We start from the raw sequence: 21898 nt of genomic DNA on the forward strand, positions 1-21898 counted from the left end.
ACAGGCTTCACTAGAGTATCAGTACGGCAGTACTGGGAACTAGATTATGCAGAGTGGGTTCAGAAAAACAGCACAGTGGTTTTGTCTGTTCCATGTCTATGGCATTTCATGTTTGAACGTGTCGCTAATGCCTGCCCATAGGGCCATGTGTTATGTTCTTCATGCTGGGAGAACCTCCCATGTGTATGCTTCATTGTTCTTGCTTGCTTAAATGTGAACCCTGAAATTGTATGACAACAGGTACCTGTATCAAGAGGTACTAGGGTACAAGTGACCAAGGAAGGTGCATCAGGGGCCTGTATTAAGGGGTATTATTGGTGACTTGAGTTTGTGGTTATAGTCTATGGTATTTTCTATGGTATTAGATAGTGTAGTGTTTTTTCCCTGTCACGTCCCCTGTACAATCCAAACTAGGCATTCCCTAACCCTTTATCCGGTGTTCCTAATTCCACTCCCTGTCCACAACCTCTCCCTAACCCTCTTCTCCCCACTGGCTGCCACGTGGTATCCTGTGTTTTGTATATCAGGTACCTGTGCCAACCACGGGTGGAGGGTCGACTTCATTCGGCTTCTGTGGTTTGGGGGAGAGTGTCGACACACCTTCCCCCATTATTGTGTACTTGATTCATGACAGGGATTTCCAGGAGGCAGGTAAGTTTCTCCAACAAAAGTATTTATTATCTAAGGAATTAAGCCCTCCTGTGGCAGCTGGTTCTCAGCCCCAGAAGGTTGGCTCACAAATATATACAGGGCAATAGAACCGTGTGAAGATTCTATATCTCCAAGGAGATTACAAAACAAGTTTATTAGGATCTGTCAAAGACATGGCAACAACAGAAAGATGCAACTTTAAACCAGTCATGAGGACACAACATGTTTATCTATACAGTTGTAATAGAAGTAGTAACATGTTTCTTTGTCAGAGTTACCAAACTGTTTATGGCCATACATGGACTTTGCATCATAACATATTTATGTGAAGCAGTTAAAAGCTATAAAGTTATGTGTCTCACCCAACAGTAATCAATGCCAATATAAGTCAAATTTATATTTTAACCATAAACATTTGATAGAAATATATAACACACCTACGGAAACTGCTCCCCTGAACATCTGCAAAGACCTGCTCTCTAACCTTGAGTCTAATCTCCTCTCTGTCCTTATCCTTCTTGTTCTCTCCTCTGCCTTTGACACAGTCAACCATACCACACTGCTCAACCGGCCCCGTGATAACCTGGGTATCACTGATCAGGCTCTGGCCTGGCTGACCTCTTTCCTCTCTGGCCGACCCTCCCAGGTCCAACTCGGGTCCTTCCTCTCCTCTATCTCTCTCTCCACCTGCGGTGTTCCCCAGGGGTCTAACCTCTATGCCTGGTTGTTCAACCAATACTTGGCTCCTCTGGCCCACTGCATCGCTCAACTCTGCTCTAACTTCCAATGCTGTGCGGATGTCACCCAGCATGTTTTTATGCTCCCCTCTGCCGCCTCCTGTCCTTCTTTCCTCTCTGCCTGTCTGTCTGCAATCCAACAATGGTTTACCGCCAATGATCTCTGCCTGAATGCCAGTAAGATGGAGATCCTCCTCATTGGCGCACCTACACCTCTCTTTCTTGCCACTCTTTGGCTGGCCTCCCTTGGCCCACTTCCTGCTCCCACCTATGAGGCTAAGAACCTCCGGGTTATCTTTGATTCCACTCTCTCCTTCTCTCCTCACATCTCTGACGTCTCTAAGGAGTCAAACTACCAACTTCACCTCCTCAGAGGTATTCTTCCCTCCTCTCCTTCCCCCAGAAGCTCACTGTCGCTAGAGCTCTGGTCCTCTCTAGGCTTGACTACTGTAACAGCCTCTTCGTGAATCTGCCTGCCTCCACTCTCCGTCCTCTCCAACTCATCCAGAACAGGGCTGCAAGACTTGTCCTCGGTCTCAAGCTCAGGGATCGTATCTCTCCAGTACTAAAATCTCTCCATTGGCTCCCAGTGGCTGGAAGAATCACATTCAAGACCCTCTGCATTGTTCACAAGGCCTTCTGGGGCCTGGGACCAAAATATCTCCAGCTTTCTCTTCTGAAGTATCTCCTTACTCGAGCTCTTCGCTCTTCTACCTCCAACTCCTTGAGAGTCAATCGCTTTTCCAAGCAAAGAGTTGGAGGCATATCTCTCTCGTCGGCTGGTGCATCCCTCTGGAACAGCCTCCCTGCCTCTCTGAAACTTAAGCAGAACCATTGCAGGTCCTGGAAGCTGCTCAAGACTTTCCTCTTTGCTTCTGTCTTATCTCTTCCTCTTCCCTACTGATCTCCTGTCTGTCATTGCACTGGTTACCTGGATACCCTCAGCACCTGTGGCCCAGGTCCCTGCCCCCCAGTTGCACACCTGCACTGCTGCATGGCAATCACTGCACTTTGGGGCTGTATCTGTTACCCTACAGTCCCGTTAACTGCACTTTCCAATTACCTGCTGTGTGCAGTTTCCAAACCCTGCACTGCCACTTGCTGGCCGCACTTCCTTTTTTGCTTCTGTGTTTTTTTTGTCTATCATTTGTCCGGCACGTCTCACCCTACCTTCCCCTCGCACTTCACCCCTTGTTCCCCTCCCTGCACTTGCGTGATCTCATTGTCACTGGGCCTAGTAAGATTGTTGTCTTGTTCCCCCTTGTTCCCTTCCCACGCCTCGTCGCGCTTTGTGTATAGGCACGCTATAAATACAATATATTATATCCTATCTCCCACCATATATTTTGTTTACCTCGAGTGGCTATTCCGCTTTTATTCCAAGTCCTTCCATCATTTAATATCACAGCATCATCTAAAACACAATCTACCTTAAATGGGCCAGAGAATTTACTTCCTCCCTTAAGCACACTTACCGGTCTGCAGGCCCATACTTGGTGCCTTTTTAATCCATGATAACTTTGTGTTACATTTATTATTGTACCATTTCATAGCGATCTCAGATTTCTTTTTGAAACCTTTTTTCTCAACTCTAAATCGTTCCACTCAATGAACCTCATCCATCCCTACCAAGGGCGACAGACTTTCTTCTCCTTAGAATTTCAAATGGGATTAATACAGTAGTGGCATGTGGAGCCAATCTATATGTTAAAGCAAGCTTGTCTATCTCATGTTCCCAGTCTCTTCCTCCCTGAATAGAAATGCAAATGTTTGGATTAGCGTTCTGTTGAACCTCTCCACTATGCCATTGGTTGAGGGATGGAATAGTGATGATCTATGGTGTTCAATTCCCATGTTCTTCAATCATTTTCTCATACGGTTTGATGTGAATTGAACACCATTGTCTGTGAGAATGTGAGGGATTCCTTCTCTTTGAAATATATCATCCATAAATGTAGTTACTGCTCTAGAGTCTGCCTGAAAGACAGATTTTACTTCTACCCATTTAGAGTAAAGATTGATCATCACAATCACATATTTCCTTCTTCCTTCTTTGGATGTTAACTGTCCCAATACATACAATGCTATGTATTCACAGGAAACGTAGGTAGTTCAATTGGTTTTAAAGGTTGTGTAAAAGTTTTGAGTACCTTATCTGAGAAGGAACATGTATTGCAATTCTTTATAACTGTTTCAACCTCCATGTCCAGACCTGGCCACCAATAATCCGTTTGAAGCAGACCTTTGGTTCTAGACGTACCCATGTGACTTTCATGTGGTAAGTCAATTCGTTTTTTTTTCATACCACTTTGAGAGATGATTCTACCAGCTCTCACTACATGTGTATCTTCAACATTTAACTCACCTTTTATTTTGTGAAATGCTCCTAGACCTTTATCATAAGTCCAAATAACCCATCCATTTATTACATAATCTTTCACTTTTTATAGATCTAGATCATTGCTCATCAGAGCTGGTCCGATCGCACAGTGAGTAGAGCAGCTTGCTTTGACATTTGTTGTGATGCACCTGCTAATGCAGGTTCGAGTCCGGGCAGGGTTGAACTGTTAAATTATTATTGCTCATGTTATGTGCCAATTCGTCTTGGGTTAGAGACTCACAACATACCCAGAATACCTCTTTAGCGGTTATAGGTTAAAGGTGCGAATGAAAAGTTTCGAAATACAATAAGTTGGAAAATAGTTTTTTTTTTGGGGGGGTCCCCCCAACCCCTGTTTTTGTGGTAAACAACACTTTTTATATCTATACAAACCCACACCCAAAAAAATTATAATTAAAAAAAATCGAACCTTTTGTTTTCGGTCCTATTGACCCGAACCTATTGCATTCAAACCTTTTGTAATCGCACCTTTAACTGGACACCGTCTTTAGCTGGTTCATCTGAGTCCTGCTATTTCATTTTCTCTACCTGATATGTGATTAATCACATAATCATAACCTTGTATCGATGTAACCCAGTTCATTCTTCTTGATATACCACCCAAACCTTTAGACATAAATACAGCAATCGGTGGCTTGTGATCAGTAACAATGGTGAATGTCCTACCCAATAGAATGTTTCTGAACTTCTTTATGGCTCATATGACAGATAGGGCCTCTTTTTCAATTACAGAGTTTCTTTGTTCAACCTCTTTTAGAGCTTTAGAGGCAAAAGCTATGATCTTGTCACCATGTTTGGAAGCTGTACAGCTCCCAAAGCCGTATTGCCGGCATCCTTGTCTTGGGAGGATAGCTGAGGGACAATGTGCTTGCTTTGGAAACAAAACGACAGGGAGCAATACAGGTTCGAGCCCCAGGTCCGTGCTTAGAAACCTCTGGGTATTAAGCATGTTATAAATATCATATCATGTAGGTGTCTTTGTTGGGGTCAAACAAAGTGCCTGTCCGGGCTCAGGGGACCCCTCCCCCTCTTTCCTGCAGCAGTACTTTGGAAAGCCACCAGGCATGCAGCCTGTTACCCCACGAATTCGGGCCTCTGGAACCTTGTGCACCCCTCAAGAATAACTGTGAGTCATGGCTGCACATTGTTTGCTTTTCTCTTTTTTTCCCCAGTAACCTAAACAGCTGTTGATCCAAGGTATACCTATGCCATTCTTCCTTCCTTGCCTTACTTAATGGATAGTTCCGGGACTTTTTTTTTATTGTCCCTACGGGTCGGCCATGTGTTTGTAAGCATAAATCGGTAGATCGTAGGAAACTTTCCTATGGACCTTACCCGACTTTTCGCCCATTATCGCACTCGAAATCAGCCTCCATTTTGTGATAATCCTATCATTCCGCCGCATCGACCTGGCTCACCTGCCTTTGCGGCACTAAATCAAATCCCCCGCCCCTGAAACAGACTTTATCAAAACATTCATATTCCCCGCCTCTATCCGTGACGTGACTGTGCTGCGTAGGCAAACGCGCCCAGGCGTCTTCTACGCGACTCCACACAGACCCCGGAAATCAACACAGATCAGCTCACAATACAGCGCACCACAATTCGGAATATGAAACTGTACTTTGAAATCAAACCGCAAGATTGTAAATGTGGTAAAGTACATTTATTTGACATCAAATGTTTAGAGAATATTCAGCGATTTGCATTTTTATTTGCTCATGTTCCAAAAAGTTCGTATTGAGGAACGCGATGGTCCTTTGCTGTACACAGGGTCTTAGAGCATCTCACAATACAGCGCCACAATTCGGAATGTGAAACCGTGGTTTAAAAGCAAACGGCAAGATTGTACATTTGGCAAAGTACGTTTATTGGACATCAAATGTTTAGAGAATATTCAGCGATTTGCATTTTTCTTTGCTCTCGATCCAAATTAGTTAGTCTTGAGGGAAGCGATGTTCGTGTGCAGTACACAGGGTGTTGGTTTACGATAAAAATAAGCTCTTCGGTCGCACTGATAATCGCATGGCTGTTCCAACAACGAGGCACTAGGCCACCACAACGGTAGGTATGTTGCATCTAACCGTTAGTACCGCGTAAGGGCATACTTGTACTTGGCGATCGTCCCATAAAATGGTCAGGGTGGTAACGTTGTTCACGCGGAGAAGCAACTGGCGGCTGTAGAAGCCGTCCGCCGGTGTCCGGTACTCGTGACACAGACAGTAGTGAATGATGTACCTAAAAACATAAAAAATGAAATTAGTCTCACCATCAGATGCTTATTAAAATCATAGCGAGGACAGCGCTACTGGGTGTACACAAGTGTTTAAAGGCGTGGCGAGGCAGGGAGGGGGGGGGGGAGTGGAGTACAAGGTAAGTAGCATAAAATAATAAATAAATAGGGCCAGCTGGTGGCAAGTGCAAGGTAAGTGCAGAACAAGTGCTGGGAAGGGGGGGCTGTAGGATACTGAGACAGTCCCCCAGTGCAGGGGTTGACGGGGAGGCAGTGCAGGTGGAGAGTGGAAGGGCCCAGGACCGAGGTCGCAGACAGTGGACCAGTTGTAGCAGGGGAGAGGGAGAGAGAAAGCAGAAGCAAAGAGGAAGGTTTTGAGGTGCTTCAGTAAAAGCAGATGTTTCTCCTCAAGATAGTGCGCGGTAGAAAACAATATGCCACATAGAACGAACAAGTACAACTGAACCCGTCTTTAAAGCCACTGTATAGTAATGAAATTGCGGTATAAACCCATCAAAAGTTACTTACATTATATTTGCATTTTCCATTGTGTCTCTGTGTAGGGCAGACCCGAAACACCACTCCTTCTTTGCCGACGTTACTTCTTCTAATGAACGTGGCTCATCGTTTAGTTTCTGAAATTTTATTCATTATCTTTTCTTAGTCTTTCAGGATGGTCCCGGCCTGTCAAGGTCAAATCACAATAGAACCTTATACTGGGTCGTGGGCCGTTCCGCCACCCGAGCAAAACATCAAAGCAGCTGACCTTCACTTTGAGCGAGCACACATTTCTAGTTAGCTGCAGTTAGTGTAAGGGCATCTTGTCTGCGTGCCTTTTTTTTTATTGTCCCTATGGGTCGGCCATGTGTTTGTAATACGGAAACATTCTATAATTTTTGTAAAAATGATTTATATTACTGTTTGGTTTAATTGCAATGGGCCTGCAACATGAGGAGACTCGAGAGAACAGACAATCAAATTACAATCATTTAAACCGTGATGTGTATTTCTCAATGAGCTCTGCTTTAGGTGGACATGGAACAGAGGCAATGTTGGGTGGCAATGCAGTTGTCCCCTGCATAGGTTCGTTCACCACTCCATGTATGTGCCTATCGAGGACATCTACGATAAGTCTCTCAATAAACTCATATTGCATATCCTCAAACACTGGTTTGATCACCCATTGTTTACTTCTTTTAGTGAAGGCCTTATTGTAGCGAAGCGTCCCTAAAGTTCCGGTCGTCCTACTTTGTTGACGGCCAACATTATGGTTATGTGCCAAGACCGCTAGAAGAGTCCGATTTATCATGCCTTCCATGCCAAAATGCAATCTTTTGGGCCTGTACTTTAGGCACATATTGTGGAACACCTCCAAATCTCCTGTGTGGCAGAATTCCGTGAGTCCCCTCAAATCTCTTGTTATAGTTTTATCAAATACAATCTTTTCAATGGCCTTGTGAGTGGGTGATGAAGGAATCAACCACTTCTTCTTCCGTGCCTCCTCTGTGGACAAATGGCCATGTTCACATTTGTGGAAATGCTCATTTGTCGACCATCGATGTACGTTGCTACAGTGCAACATTACTGACCGCCATTTTTCCAGTAGAATTTCCAACGACCCTTCAGATGTTTTTGAGCTCCACCAAAGATGGTTGCTGATTGACTTGGACCACTGTGAAATACCTTGCATATCTTTTTTTTTTCCTGCAGCCGACAATTTTTTATTGATTGTTTTTGCAAGATGCCATACGTCAAATTGGTGATTTATATTTTTGTACTCTTCTCTCATTGTCTTGGCAATTGAAACGTGTCTGTCCGTGGCGATCACCATTCCCCGCGATTGTAGTTCTTGCAATGATGCTACAAAGCCAACTTTCTCCATGGCCACTGAGGATGTACTTGTGACACCTGCACGACCACCGAACTCACAATTTTCTTACTTTCCATGTCCTGAAAGTGGTAGGTGCAGTACTTGGCTGAAAATCCTGGGCTGTCGCACTGTCCATCACCGGCTAGCCTGAAGCGTTTGCCCGCGAATGTACTTTCCATTGACATTTTTTCCATTCTCCAAGCTTCGCTGATGGCTGGAAATAGATAATCGGTTTGGTATTTGTAGAACTGACTTTTCGCAATGAAATGGATTCCCACAAACAAAGAAATACTGTAACTTTTTAAAACTTGAACCACTAAAAAGTGCGGCCGCTGCACAAAGTAGATTGCCTGCTGGCAGTTGCCCCAGCATGGGTTGTGCAGACCATGCGAACGGATGATATTGTGTACAGGTGGCATGTATTTTAAGGTTAGTGCCTCGAATTGCACGAGTCACGTTAATCAATGGCTCCCCACATACTTCCCCACCAACCCAATGCCCACATTTCATCATCATAATAATATCCATCAAACAGCTATCGAATACAATGAATTTGGCCTCTTTCCTTATACTGTCACTCTGCATCCCAGCTGGTTCGGCCTGTAACGTTGAGGACATGTCACTCGCATGAAAGGTACAATCTCTGATATCGTCTTCCGCTATGCTGAGTGATATTGATGGTGTTTCATTGTCGTCCACTTCATTCTCTTCCATTGCAACATCTGTTCCTTGTCCGGAGATGGGAGAAAAAAACAATGTCTTCAACTTTCGCGCGCTCTTATTTTTTGCGGGTGTGGATTCTGTGAATTGATCTCCGACTGCATCCAAACTACCAGGAGGACATTCACTATCAATGGCTGGTGGTGGTATAGCTCCGTTGTCAATCACTTCATATTCTTCCCATTGGCACGATGCATCTCCAGTCTCAAGTCCCTGCCAAAAGGTTTGACAAGCAACATCTCTCGTTCGCTTCACTGTCTGTGTAGATCTAGTTCTTACACCCACTCGCAACTAGAGGACAGATTAGAAAAGGGATGTTCAGTTTAAACACAACTTACAGTATTGAACTATTGACAGTGAAAGACAACATAATATAGTGAACAGGACACTAACCTTCTTTTGCTTTCTTTTCTTTGAAACTTTCTTGCCTCGAACTTCAACATCTGGACGCTGTTGCTCCGACTCGTGTGTGCATGTCTCCACTTCCTCTCGCGCTGCAACAACTATATTTTCATGATAAGCACATCCATCACTCACTGAGGTTCCATCGACTCCCTGAAACATAGAACTTTCATTAGTATGTATAATAATATTGAAAACACAAAATGTACTTGGGGACCAATACCCATACGTACATCTCAATAGCAAAACACGAATGAACGCATTGTGTAGAACATTCAAACGACAATAGTTCACGCATTGTTGATCTAGTTAGATTGAACTGTCAAGATCCATACCTCGGGCTCCGCATAGACTTCCATTGATGATATTATTGAAGATGACGCTTCAGCAACTCCCTGAAACACAGTAATTGCATTAGTATGGTTTTCTATTTTGTTTAAAAGAACATAAACTTTCTGCAGGCGTCAACGGCTCATCTAAATAGACCTGCACAAATGATCAGTTGTCTAAAATAAATAATGGATATCTAAATATGATTCGATTTGCTCCATCGTTGGAAGTGTCACCACCCAGAGATCTGCATCAACTACTAGGGGTGATGTTCTTGTTGAAGAAGCTCCGTCAGCTCCCTGAAACATAGTACTTGCGTTAATAAAGAAGGAAGTATAGCGGATGTAATCACGTCATTTGATCTCGCATGATTGATCTGTCAGTATCCATACCTCGAAATGCATAAGAACATCAAGGGACGCTGTAACTGCGGTGCACACTTCTGCAAGCTGTTGCGCCGACCCGTAACTGCATGCTCCCCCTTCTTCTTGGACTAATGCTCCATCGACTCCCTGAAACATAGGACTTTCATTAGTAATGAACACAATATTGAAAAAAGAAGACACATAGGAGGGCGACGACAGAAGGACATACCAATGGCTAAAAACGAAAGAAACATTGTGTGTAACAATCACGCTACAAGAATGCAAGATCTGATGATCTTCATCGATGGAACTGTCCGGAAACGTACCTCGAGCATCTGAGTGACATCTACGGTTGTCGTCAATGCGTTGGACTCCTCAGCATCTCCCTGAAAGACAGTACTTGCATTATTTTGGATAACAATAATTATAACTGAAAACAAAGACTAGAGGACGAGTACTGTGGTGTACCATTAGGTAAAATAATTACACGATCAATTAAAACTATTGATTTACATGCCTAAAACAAGTCAGTGTCAGAATAGCTAAGTAAGATTACCCGATAGGCGCTTGAAGTGGCTGATGACTGCAATAACGACACGGATGGAGAATCTTCCGCCTTCATATTGAGTGGATACATAAATGGGGAAATTATTGTTAGCTAATGCTACACACTACCGCAAGGCCGAGAGATAAATACGTAAACTTGACTCACCAGTGGAGGGATGTGGACGAATAGAGTGGGAATAGCGGTTGAGAGCAATTTTCGCCTCGCTCGCGGTGTTTTCTTCTTTATTAGCAATGATGTGGAGTACATGTCTGGGCTAAAGTGCCTGCTGCAGATGCGGTATCGATCACCCCTCTTGTCCGCAAAGACTTCTAGGACTCTACTTTCTAGCTCAGAGGCTGGATATCCGCAATATCGGACCCATTCTCTTATCTGATCTATTGTCTCAGGGAAAACATGCATTATAGTACCTTCAGATTTGTTATGGGTCTTCGAAGGGCAACCGCCAATGGAACAGGCAGGCATTATGGAAAGTTCTGAAAAGTAAAGATCAACAATTCTCTATGAATACCAATGTGTTCAAACATTAAATGACACATAAAAGGTTCAATGCAAGGTCCGTTTTGGTTCTTGCAACTATACACGTTATTCACATGCGGATAAGTATTTCAATAACTTTCAAAAAATAGAAAAAGTAATTTGACTAAACTCAGAACATGTGACTAGTTCCTTGCATGTACTGTCGTGAACGAAAAGAAAACATGGATGCAATTTGATGACTACTAGCAAATAGATATAAATTAAAAAATTGGACGCAAAATGATTATGGTACATGGACTTACCTTGACGAACAAACAGTTAGATGCAGGGATCAGAGTAGTTTCTTGTCGTAGAACAGGGAGCAGTTCACAGGTTGCAAACTGACGAGTTTGCTCAAAGTGGTCACGGAAGTTCACAGAGACGAAGAGCAGATAACCAGCACCTTCACGGGTTGACTAGCAAAGCGCAAAGAAGTTCTCATTAGAAATATGAAGTGGGTTATAAAGAATTCGAAACAGGGGTGTGTTTGTGAATGAATGACGTGTATATGTCGTGGCATTATGCGGTCTGCAGGGGGCCGTCCAGCGTGAGGGGGGATGCTTGGCAGGAGACACGGGGTCTGGAGGTAGACATGGGAACAACAACCCATGCTCTATAGACCACTTTGAAGTGTACATGGTCTTTGGCACCTCTTGGCCTTTATCGCTCCCTGACAGCTCCACTTGCCAGCACAAGTACCCCGGTGCGAACTGCCTTTGATAGGGCGGGGGGTGGATCGGGGCGGTGGTCGTGCAGACAAGACACAGGAAGACTCGTGAATGGAGACACACTTATGTGGATTGCAGGGGGCCGTCCAGCGTGAGGGGGGATGCTTGGCAGGAGACACGGGGTCTGGAGGTAGACATGGGAACAACAACCCATGCTCTATAGACCACTTTGAAGTGTACATGGTCTTTGGCACCTCTTGGCCTTTATCGCTCCCTGACAGCTCCACTTGCCAGCACAAGTACCCCGGTGCGAACTGCCTTTGATAGGGCGGGGGGTGGATTGGGGCGGTGGTCGTGCAGACAAGACCCGTTTGCCGCAGGGCCTCACCAAGGAGAGGCCATCTAACTGAATGTAAGAGGATGGCTGCAGGATCTACTACATGGAAGGCAGGGGGGTGAGTTTATAAATACCTCACCCTCCCAGGAGAATATATGGGGGTCATCTCTGTACCCGGTGCCCAAAAAGAGGATTTATTATGATCAACCATATTTATTATTTACCTATAACCATGTTTTGTATCAATAAAATCCAACAGCTTTTTATTGCAAACGCTTGATGCCAACCCACAAAATAATATATGTATGACTGCTGCATATATGGGTTCAACGGTTATGTGGATTGAAGGTGTGCGGCCAGCGTGAGGGAGGATGCTGGCCGGAGACATGTGGTGTGACAAGACAAGGCACTGGAAGGCTATTCAACGGAGACACACTAGATTCATTTAAAAAATCAAAACAACCATTGTTAAAATATATGTTGGGCTTTATTTTAGATTTTAATTAAACATAAATAATAAACATTACACATTGTAAAGTTGAGGTTTCAGCACATCGAGGGAAAATCCGCGGTATTGTCCACTGTCACTGGGGAAATGTTGTCTAATGGCAAGTACCGCACAGGCAGGTATTACTCTCCGAACGCGGTGTCCGAGCCTCCCGTGAAGCCACCAAGTGAAGCAACGATAGGCCACCAGCCTGTACCACCTGTGAAAAAAAAAAGATGCAAACTGTATTAAACTGACCAAACTTTCTTATCAATGTCGATTCAGGTAACACATGTCATTTTTCTTAGAAAAAAATTATATCTAGAAAATGCACTATATGGAACCAATTTACATGCGTTCGAATGATATGTAAATGTAATTTTATATGTGGGAGACGACCATGAAATAGTGGTGGCATCACTGACATCACAAACAGACTATACTTACTCGTTACTCGGATTACGCGGACGAACAGTGCCACGAAGTTCGTGCATAAGCACCATCATCATCCTCAACACTGTCCGTGAGAGGCAGGCTTCCCTGAACTCTGGCAGCTCGGTGATGCATTGCGGACTTTGCTCGCCTTCCTGCTGACTTTGCTCGCTTTCCGAAATGTAGGCCAAGCACCCGGAATTTTCACGGCAGCAGCAGTTCTCCTCCTCAGTTGGCATTAGCTCGCACCGATTGCACGTGCACCAGGTGGAGACGCCGTCCATGCGACATGGTCCAGGCTCTTCATCCGTTGACTGGTCCTCCCAACTGCCGTCCGAATCCCCATCGTTTTCGCGTGCTTGCCTTTCCAGTAGTTCCTCCTCGGTGTACTCGGGCTCGTACATATACGGCATTATTGTGGCCATTGTGCGGTAAAGATAGTAAAATAATTTACAGAGATGGTACAGGTGTTCACACGGGCTACAAGCGGCGAAGGTAGCTGACCAGAGCACTGAAACGAGTCACAGAATACTCAAAGTAACACAGAGAGAGGAATGGAATCGAAAATCTGCTGCTGTATGTTGTGAAACGGTCTGTTTATACTTATTGGGGAAAGAGGCGTCCTGCCATTTCCATGGCTACACGTCAATAGCTGAGGCGCAGCGATTGTTGACACGAGACGTGCTTGAAATGGGCAGTACGCGTCTGCTGATGTCAGGCTCAGGGGCGGGGGATTTGATTTAGTGCCGCAAAGGCAGGTGAGCCAGGTCGATGCGGCGGAATGATAGGATTATCACAAAATGGAGGCTGATTTCGAGTGCGATAATGGGCGAAAAGTCGGGTAAGGTCCATAGGAAAGTTTCCTACGATCTACCGATTTATGCTTACAAACACATGGCCGACCCGTAGGGACAATAAAAAAAAAGTCCCGGAACTATCCTTTAATCCTTCGTCTCAATGCATTACTGTGCCTCCACACTGAATCTGTTGGTTTTCTCAATGATCATCAGTCTGGCTTCAGAGCTGCCAGAAGCACAGAAACTGCTCTCCTGAACATCCGTGAAGACCTGCTCTCCAACCTTGATTCCAACACCTCCTGTGTACTCATCTTACTTGATCTCTCTCTTCTGCCTTTGACATGGTCAACCATGCCATCCTGCTCAACCGCCTCCGTGATAACCTGGGGATCACCAGTCAGGACCTGGCGTGGCTGACTTCTTTCCTCTCTGATCGACCCCCCTACCCCCCCAGGTTCAACTTGATGTCCTTCCTCTCCTCTATCTCTATCTCTACCTGTGGTGTTCCCCAGGGGTCTAACCTCGCTCCCTGGCTGTTCAACCAATACCTGGCACTTCTTTCCCACCGTATTGCAGTGCTATACCCCAACTTTCAGTGCAATGCAGATGACACTCAGCTAATTTTCAGGCTGCCCTCAGCCACCTCTTCTCCCTGTCTCATCTCTGATTGTCTGTCCGCCATCCACTAGTGGTGTGCCGCCAATGATCTCTGCCTTAATGCCAGTAAGACTGAGATTCTCCTCATTGGCACACCCGCTCCCTCCTTTCCTGTCACTCTCTGGCCGGCCTCCCTTGGCCCTCTACCTGCTCCCAGCTGCGAGGCTAAAAACCTCGGGGTCATCTTCGACTCCACACTCTCCTTCTCTTCCCACATCTCTGACATCTCTACCAAGTCACACTAACAGCTGCACCTCCTCAGAGGTATTCTTGCTTTCCTCCCCTTGCTTTCCCCTAGGAGCTCACTGTCTCCAGAGCTCTGGTTCTCTCCAGGCTGGACTATTGCAACAGCCTCTTTCTAAATCTGCCTTTTTCTACTCTCCGCCCTCTGCAACTCATCCAGAACAGGACTGCAAGACTTTTCTTTGGCCTCAAGCCCAGGGATCGTATCTCTCCAGGACTGAAATCTCTGCACAGGCTCCCAGTGGCTGCGAGGATTAAGTTCAAAATCCTCTGCATTGTTCACAAGGCCTTCTGGGGCCTGGGGCCTCTATACCTTCAACTATTTCTTCCTAAATATCTTCCTTCTCAAGCTCTTCGCTCATCTGCCTCCAACTCTCTGTGTCGGTCGCTTCTTCAAGCAATGAGTTGGTGGTAGATCTCTTTCCTTGGCTGGGGCCTCCCTCTGGAACAGCCTCCCTGTCTCCCTGAAACTTGAGAATCATCTCTGGTTCCGGAAGCACCTCAAAACCTTACTCTTTGCATCTGTTTTTTCTCCCCCTCTCCCCTGCTGACTTCCTGGCTGATACTGAAACTTCCCTTATTACCCGGACCACCTCTGCTCTCGGACCCAGGTCACCTCCCCCGCCAGTCGCACACCTGCACTGCCTTCCTGTCAACCCTCGCACTTGGACTGTTTTCTGTACCGCTACATTCCCACTACCAGCACTTGACACCTGATGTCTGCACTTACCCTTGCACTTGCCACCTGCTGGCCGTACTTTACCTATTGTTTATTTATTCTATTATCGCATGTACCGCACTGTCCTCTCCCCCTGCACTTTCTGCCTTCGCCCTTCCCATGCACATTCGCGATCTCAATGACACCTGGCCTAGTATGATTGTTGTCTGTCTTCCCTCTGTTCCCCCTCCCTTGCCTCATCGCGCCTTGAAACACTTGTGTATAGGCGTGTTATAAATGCCCTGTCATATATCATATCATTAATGTCTATCACAATGGCACTATCTTGGTTCAGGGTCCTCAACCCAACCACCTCCTCTTTGAACTGCACTTGCCATCCCTCATCAACTTCCTTCGCACACCTGCTACTGCTTCTTCCACACTCTCTGATCCCCTTCTCTGACTTGTGTACCACGCCCCTATACCCCTCCTCGGAAAACCTTCAAAGGTAGTGACCTCTTGCATCTAGCCACGCTTAATGCTCGCTCTGCCATCAAGCACTCTGCCGACATCCGCCTCCTCCTTGAGGACCTTGACCTAGATATCCTTGTTCTTCCCGAGATATGGATTCATGCCAGCTCAGTCACTGCTTTGGACCCCCTTCTCCCTGATGGCTATAAGATCATCTCCAAACCTTGCCCTAACCTTGCTGGTGGCGGGGTTGCTCTTAGTGGGTCCCTTCTTAACTCATACACACCCAGACTTTGAGAGCCTAGTTTGCAAGCTGCTCATCTCTCCCACCTGCTCCCTCACCATTGCCACTATCTACAGGCCACCTGGCACTACCACCCTGTTCCTCTCTGAATGGGCTGACTTCTCCCCCTCTCTCCTCACAACCACCTCTAAACTTCTCCTGGATGACTTCAACATCCCCCTTGACTCCTCAATCATGGCATCCACTCTCTTCTTTGACTTCTGTACCTCGCTCTCCCTTCTGGTCCTACCCACTTGGCTGGACACACTTTTGATGCCTTCATCCACACTGATCGTTTACCCCCACTGATCACCCCACCCACCTGGTCAGACCATTCTCTCCTCCCCTATCACCTGGGTCTTCTCGGTTGTCTGACCACACCTCCCCAGCCCTAACAACGTTGTTCACGAACATCCGTCCGATTAGATGAGTGTCAACTGCTGCCATCACCAATACTTTTGCCATTATTGCTTCAGTCATGGGGATCTGCCCGAAACATGCCTCCAAGCATAACACCTGGTACGACTCTAAATTTGCAGCCCTAAAACACAAGTGCCAAGCTGTGCAACGGAAGTGGCAGACCTCAGGCTCACCCTCTGACAAACTGGCCTGTCGCCTGCTCCAAAGGCAATGCTGACTCTCCAAGAAATGGGCCCACATCCAGGTTTGTGTCTCTAGTGCATCCAACAACATGGCTGAGCTCTTTAAAATCTGGGAACTAGCCAACCCTCCCGCAGTCTCCTCACCTCTTCCCTCCCAGACCCTCTGCAACGCACTGGCCACACAGTTCACTAGAAAAACACAGGACATCCTGAGCACCCTCGCTTCCCTCTCCCCTCCCCTTTCCCCACCCTCTTCCTCCTATTGCCTCCCAACACCCCTCTGCCTTTCTCTACTCCTTTTCTCCTATCACACCTGATGAGGTCACTAGAGTTGTACCTCCATGAAGGTCTCCTCCAAACAGGTCTCCCGTGTTCCTCCGGAACCAGGACAATATTGTCTCTCTTGCCCCTGCACGTGCTGATTTCTGCAATCAATCATTTGTTACTGGATCTTACCCCTCCTCCCTCAAGCACTCCCTTGTGCGCCCCCTCCTGAAAAAACCTTCTGCAGACCTGTCTGGTCCAGCCAACTACCGCTCGATCTCTGTCACCCCTTCCTTGGGAAACTCTTGGAGAAGCTGGTCTTCCCCCCAACTGATCTAGCACACTGAACTTGTTGGTTGCCTACATGACCATAAATCTTTATTCCGAGCATCCAGAGGCACATAAACTGCTCTTCTGAACACCCATGAGGAACTACTCGCATCTCTTGACTCCAACTCTCCAGCTGTTCGCATTCTACTTGATCTCTCTTCTGTATTTGACACAGTCAACCACTCCATTCTCATAAAACATCTCTACGATACCCTAGGTATCTCGGAACAGGCACTGTACTGGCTGTCCTCCTTCCCCAATGACCGCCCATCACAGGTTATTCTGGGCTCTTTCTCCTCCCCTATCTCTATTTCCACCTGTGGCGTCCCCCAGGGCGTCATGCTTTCTCTCTGGCTCTTTAACACATATCTTGCTCTGCTTGCACACCTCATTTCCACCTTCTCCCCTAACTCGCAGTGTTATGTAGATAACACACAACTCTTCTGCAAACCTCCCTCTGATCCTCTCCTTACTTCCTACATTATACCTAACTGCCACACAGTCCTGGTGTACCTCCAATGATCTCTGCCTCAATGCCAGCAGACTGAGATTATTCCTATTGGGACTTCTGCTCCCTCTTTCTTCCCCTCACTCTGGCCATGTTCTATGGGCTCTCTCCCCTGTCCTTCATCTGAAGCCAGAAACCTTGTAGTCATCTTCGACTACTCTCTTTCCTTCCTCCTTCACATTCAGAACCTTGCCAAAAAGGCCCACTTTCAAATCCACCTCCTCAAAGGAATCCTTCCTTTCCTCACTTTCACCCAGAAGCTCAAAGTCTCTAGAGCGCTGGTTCCCTCTAGACTAGACTACTGCAATAGCCTCTTCCTTAGTCTGCCCTCTTCTTCTCTCCAACTCCCCCTAGCTAATCCAGAATAGGGCTGCCAGACTTATCCTTGGCCTCAAGCCTAGGGACTGCATCTTTCCAGCCTTAAAATGTCTCCACTGGCTCCTGGTTGCTGCAAGGATCAAATTCAGATCCTGCTGCATCATCCATAAGGCTGTCTGGGCCGGGGACCACGCTATCTACAACTGGCTCTCACTAAATAGTCTCACTCCAAGACCTTCCTTTTCACCTCCTCCTTCCCTGCTAAACCCCACAGTAGCTGAGATTGGTGAAGGCACGGTTTCGCTGCATCAGCAGGTCGGTAGGGGCACTCACATGCGGGCTTGAGAAGGTGGGCAAGATCATCACGGCATGTGCAATGCTGTATAACATGTGCATCCGGCGGAACATCCCCTGCCACCTGACGTGGAGCTGCCACCACCTGGTGAAGTAGAAGGAGAGGAAGGAGTAGAAGTAGGACATAGGCCAGGACGCGAAACACGTGAGGGTCGCGCAGCGCGCCAAATGGTCATCGACCAATCATTCTGATGTACTTTGATGCAGAGGGTGCCATATGTTGTGAACTGTGGGCACTGGGTGTGTGGGCACATGTGCACGAATCACCATGAAGCAATAAATTGACATACAAAAAATCAACAATGTCCAGTCAAGTGATGTTTGCTACACAACTGGTGTATTTGTGAGGAATTTAGTACAACATGATTCAACAATCCACACCCCCACAATCCCTCCACCTCCCCCCCCCCCAGCCTACTCCCATGCCCCCAAACACCCCAGAACTACACACTACACCCACCACCCCTCCACCTCCCCCCACCCTACTCCCTACTTTCCCCTTGCACTTTTCCCTTCCCCCTACCCATGCACTTGCGCGATCTGAAGGATACCTGGCCTAGTAGGATTGTTGTCTGTCTTCCCTCTGTTCCCCCCTCCCTGCCTCGTCACGCCTTGAAACACTTGTGTATAGGCGCGTTACAAATGCCATATCATATCATGCCCCCAAACACCCCAGTGCTACACACTACACCCACAACCACCCTCCACCCACCCCCTAACACCCAAAGTCAACTATGGCACGACATGTGTCTGGATGTATACCCAAAGAGATTTTGCAGGGTGGCCCTGCTATTGTTGAGCCCCCTTCGGAGGTGGGGGTTGGATCTCTGAGCGGCAGGAACTCCGCAGGGACATGCGGACGGGGCTGGTCTGCCTCGAGCTCACTGGCGTGGATCATGCTGATGACCCAGATGGTTGTGATCACAGGGGCAGGGTTTGCTGTTGGTCCATGCTGTCAGCAATCCTGGTGAGGATCTGACCCAAGGCATTGAAGCCATCACGCACTTGCTGTGCACTTGAGTTAATGGCCTGGATTACGGCCGCTGTACTGTCCTGGATCATACGGCGTGTTGTCTCCCCTTCAGCAAGGTACTGCTGCACATAGCCGAGCATCACCTCCTGCCGGGCCTCCATTCTGGAGAGATGTCCCTCAAGGTCCCGTATGGCAGTGTGGGTTGTGGTCGGCGGGTGATGTGGTGGCACAGCATGAATCATGGGGCTGTGCATAGCCGGAGACTACTCTCCATGGCTGCCCTGGTCGGATGAGTCCCGCCGAGGTGTGTCCTGTGGGGTGGCCTGCGGGCTTGGTGTGTGCACTACAGGCTCTGAGTGGACAAGTCCTGCATCGCCCTCATTGTCCGGCTCAGCTCCCTCATTAACACTATGATCTGCCGATGCAGCCTTCTCCCCAATTGTGCTGGCAGCAGCAGGCTGTGTGCCTTCCTCCATGCCTGCTGTGTCCTCAGCCAGTGTGGATGGTGTGACCAGGGGTGCAGGGGCAGGTGTCTGCTCGTCCTGTGTGGTTGTCTGAGTGGCTGTTTTGGCACCGCTTGTTGACTCGCTTCCCGCTTGGCCCATCCTTGGTCCACTTGAGGTTGATGGTCTTGTGCCATCAGCTTGCCGCTTAGGCCTTTTGGCTGCTGTTGTGCATTGTGCACTCCCATGTGATTCATCACTGCCTGCATCCGTACCTGTGGGGGACAGAGAGTGGCAGGGCATCAGTGATTGTGGCGCTTGCATTATGCATGCATTGGTCTTTGGGCATGTGGTGCCATCTGATCAGTTGCATTCCTGGCTTTGTACGGGACTGTGTACATGCAATGTTGGAGGGTGCATTTTGAAAGCGTAGTCGTGTTCACATGTACACCATGTTGGCTGGTGTTGGGCCTTGATGTGTGTTGGGAGTGTCGTCCTGGGTGACACATGTCCGTAATATGTGTGTCGGGTGTGTATTTGTGTATGGGCGCAACATGCATTGGGATGGGATAGTGGTGGACCCGGCATGTGTATATGGATATGTGTAGATGTGCATGATGGGCCATGTATTGACTGGCATTGCTGCCACATTTGGGGAACAATGATTTTGATTAGTTTTCGTGTTTTTGTAGGGACACTCACCTTCATCTGCCGATGTTGGCACGCCAAACTCTACTCCACCAACTCCTTCGATTGACTCCACGTCTATGACGGAGCTGCAGGTCTCCTCCCATCTGGCCAATTTCAGTGGTGAGTGTGGTCCTCCTCCTGTTGCCAGCCCCTGGCTCCGATTGGCCGACAATATGTGCCAGACTCTCAGCCTGAGGTCGTCCCACCGTTTTTTACAATCTCGCACTGTGCATGCGGTGGTGCCGACTGCACTTACATTCTGGGCAACTTCTTCCCAGATGGCCTTCTTCTTTAGCTGGGCTCGACGCCTGAGGTCATTACAGAACACCACTTCAGCATTTGACACTAGGGTGTCGGCTAACATGTTGAGCTCATCGTCCGTGAAACGGGGTTTGCGCAGGTGGGCCGTGCCTTTCCGGGTGGCCTTCGACATGTTGTCCGCGGTGGCCTATGAGTTGTGGTGTAGAAGGTCCTGTAGGTGGAGGGTGGCAATGAATTGTGTTTTTGAAGATGGCCGCCATGGCATTTCCCGTTCCGGCGCGATGACGTTACTTCCGGGTCTGGTATTAAATGACCGGGTATTAGCACTATGTTCATAACGGTAGCGCTATTTAGGGTTTGCCGATGCCGGAGGCGTTCTGCGCGTATTGGTCGATGCCGCTATGTGGGAGTTTGAGGGTCATTAACGGCATGCCGGTACGGCCGTTACCGACATGCAGGGGTGCGCGTGCTTATGCACTCTTGATCTCCCACTATTTGCGGGTTGGTGCCAAGCCGGACATGTTATTACCGCCATGCCGGTACGGGCTGATTTTTAGCGCCAACCTTACGATGAGGCCCATTGTCTTACACTGGAATGTGACTTTTGGGTAATAAATGTGATGTGACTTCTGGAATTGGGGTGTAGGGTTATCTGATGGTAAGCAGAGGCCAAGTCAAGAGTAGAGAATATTTTAGCACCTTCTGTGAGGCTAGCCATTTCCACAATATTTGAAAAGGGAAAACGGTCACCCACAACACCTTTGTTGCAAGCCCTTAGGTCTATGCACAGACGGGCACAGTCATTTGGTTTTCTCACTATTACCATGGGGAACACCCTTCAGATGCCTCTATGGGTTCAATTATGTCATTTTCTATTAGTCTGATGATCTCTTTAGTGACTGCCTCCCTAAGTGCAATTGGGATACATCTTGCTTTCGCAATAACAGGAGTGGCACCTTTCTTCAATTTAATCTTGTGACATTTGCCTTTGAAACATCCAAGTTCTTCTCTAGATACATTTTACTTTTTCTTCTGGATTGGTAGATATGGTAGAGACACAACCCAGTTCTTCTGGATCAATGGTTAGACCCATGTCTTTTTGTTGAAACCATCCTAGCAGGCAGCCCCCTTTATCCGAGACATATATTTTGTTCTTTGTGGTTTTACCTTTGTATTTTAGGATTGCGTGGAACCACCCTAACATATTAATTCTGGACCCACCATAAGCACTAGCCTAAACATGTGAGTGTTTGAGACTGACACTAATTGATTTAGACTGCCATGTTTCCCTATTTATTATGGTATAGTCAGAGCCCGAATCAATTGGCA

General features: G+C 47.2%; 1 long non-coding RNA gene across 1 annotated transcript in view; it reads left to right on the forward strand.

Moving 5' to 3' along the window:
• The window catches only part of LOC138521686 (uncharacterized), a 37551-nt gene that overhangs the window by 476 nt on the left and 15177 nt on the right, over nucleotides 1-21898 (forward strand). The gene's annotated exons all lie outside the window — the stretch shown is intronic.

This window comes from Ambystoma mexicanum, chromosome 13, assembly GCF_040938575.1.
Source record: "Ambystoma mexicanum isolate Mex_15411 chromosome 13, UKY_AmexF1_1, whole genome shotgun sequence".
NCBI classification, from domain to species: Eukaryota; Metazoa; Chordata; class Amphibia; order Caudata; family Ambystomatidae; genus Ambystoma; species Ambystoma mexicanum.